Source organism: Bremia lactucae, linkage group LG1 (genome assembly GCF_004359215.1).
Source record: "Bremia lactucae strain SF5 linkage group LG1, whole genome shotgun sequence".
NCBI classification, from domain to species: domain Eukaryota; phylum Oomycota; class Peronosporomycetes; order Peronosporales; family Peronosporaceae; genus Bremia; species Bremia lactucae.
This window is the reverse complement of record NC_090610.1, coordinates 4400177-4402954: the sequence shown is the minus strand read 5'-3', so window position 1 is coordinate 4402954 and position 2778 is coordinate 4400177.

Genomic DNA, 2778 nt, shown 5'->3' with positions numbered 1-2778 from the left:
GTCAGCGGTAATTTTTGCAGAGAACGAACGGGTTCTCAGCAGCTCATCAATGGACGAAAATGTCCTCGATGAGAAGACTCGGATTGAGAGATACAGTACTCAATCTTGGGAGTCACTCAAGGGAAATCCTCTATACGAGGATTTAATAGAATTCAGGGATGTATTCCCTGAAGCAGTTCCATGCGAGTTACCTAAGGATAAAGGCACTCGACATGAGATCGAGCTCAAACCGGGCTCGAAGTACTGTGTCATGAAGCAGTGACCACTTCCTCGTGAATAAGTACTTGCGATCGATAAATTCTTTACCGATCGAGTAAAAGCGGGCCATGTGAGGGAATCAAACTCCCCACATAGCTCTCCGACCTTTTATGTGCTAAAGGCCACAGGAGGGTGGCGGATAGTGCACGCATTCAATAAACTGAATGTTGCAACAGTACCGGCTCAAACGCCGATACCGAGAAAAGACGTAATCATAGATGGTATGTCTAAGAGTACGATCTTTTCGTCTATGGATCTGATGGATGGGTTCTATCAAATCCTTATGCGTGAGCGGAACATCCCGGACACAGCAGTGAGCACCCCTAGTGGGATGCTCTGGGAATGGCTAGTAATGCCACAGGGACTTAGTTACGCCCCTGCAATATTCAACAGATGTGTTAAAAATCTGTTGAGACCGGTGCAAGAATTCGCACCGAGTTTTTTCGACGATATATTCGTCCATAGCCGAGTCATGAACGGTAAGACGGACGTGGAAGTTCATAAAACCTACGTATGTCAGGTTCTTACACTTATGCGAAAACAAAAGTTGTATGCAAATCTCAAGAAGTGTATATTGGCTACAAGCGAAATACCACTTCTTGGGTGCATCGACACCCCACGTGTCGTCGTCCCAACTCACACTGTTTTGCGCTTGTCCATCATGTATGCGTGTTACGATGCACCAACAAGTGGGCATCGTGGACGTAAGAAAACACTTATCTCAGAGTAAGTCGCGACTTATACTGGCCCCGCCAGTATCAGTTCGTGTATAACTACATTCGTGCTCGTTGACCTACACGGGTGAAGCATAGCCCTTCATCCCGTACACCTCTTCAACCTTTACCACTTCCGGGAGAATGCTGGCAGTCCGTATCAATGGATTTCGTCTTCGGATTTCCCGAAGACGATCACAAAACAATGGAATCCGTGTTTTTGGTAGACAGATTCCGCAAGATGGTACATCTAGCTGCAGTACTAGTTTATCATGGCTTTGGACTGTGCCTGTGTCTTTATCGACACGGTATTTAAACTCCACGGTTTACCCCGTAAACTGGTCTCCAATAGTGATCTACAGTTCACGGCGAAGTTTTGGCAATCCGTGTTCCGATCGCTCTGAACACGGCTGACTATGTCAACATCCGATCACCCAGAAACAGATGGTCAAACAGAACGCGTAAATCGCGTCCTCGAAGAAATACTTCGAGGTTACGTCCAATCGTATCCGAATTGGAGCGAACTTACCGATGGTCGAATTCGCCATCGATAATTCGGTGCATGCGTCTACAACGCATACCGTTCTTTGTGAATGGCTTATGACATCCTCGCATACCCACCCAATTGGAGGGATCCTCTAGTTTAAGGAGGGAGTGAACTCGCACGAGCAAAACCAATTCTGGCTCATGCTCATCACGCGTCGAAGATAACAACGACGCGAGTGATGTCGATGTCGAAGAAATCGACATCGAAAATGAGAATGATCTCATTTTCACTGCGTTAGCAATGGAATGCAGACAAACATGGAAGAGCAAATGTTCATTCATTTAAATTAATGTTCTAGGGCTACTTTCTACGGTAAACTTACCTAAGCGATTAGTCATAATGTGGGTAGCAGTAAACTACTACCCATGTTTATTGGTCCATTCCGTGTACAGCATCGCAGAGGCAATGCGTACACAATAAAATTGCCACGTAGGATGCGAACGCTTCCTACGTTTTACGTTGGTCGGCTCGGCCCGTACCATCAGAACGCGGCTTCTTCCGAGGACGGATTTGACCACCCTTTTCAAGAATCCCTAAAAGATTCTTGTGATCGCGAACCAGGTCCTCATGTCGAACGTGAAGTTTCTCATGCCGGTTCCGAATATCCTCGAAACTACGATGAGCTGACGACAGCTCATCGCGAACAGCATGATACTTCCGCTCGTACTTCAACATGGAGTACGAACTCTTCGAACGGTCTACCAACCGCTCGATATGGTGAGCCTACACCGTCTGCTCCAACGAGCGACGCTTGCCGCGCTCGTGCTCAAGTCCCTCCTACAAATCATGGAGGAAAAGATCGATTTTGTCGATCCTCGACATTAGATCCGACATACGGTTCGGATCTAATTTTCCCTCCTCCACCACATTCATAGGTGGATTCCCACGGTGGTCAACGTTTCCTTGTGGAACATATACAGAGCCACCGTGATGTTAAGGGGCAGCAAACGAGTTATCTTGTTCGCTGGCGTGGTTATCCACCTTCACAAGACAGCTGGGAGCCTCGTTCCCAGCTGATAGCTGACGTTGAGGGCCTCGTCCGTCAGTATGACGAGACCCACCCGATGGTTCAGAAGGCCCATCGGAAAACACGCGCCCCTGGCGCCTGTAAATCGATTGCAAAACGTCAATCGCGTCACGCATCTCAATAGAGATGCGAGCCCTTCCCCAGGGCGAAGAAAGGGAATAGACATCCCCTTTTACCCTCTTCGAGTTGTCTACACAACACGGACAGGGATCACCCCACGTGAGGCATGGAAG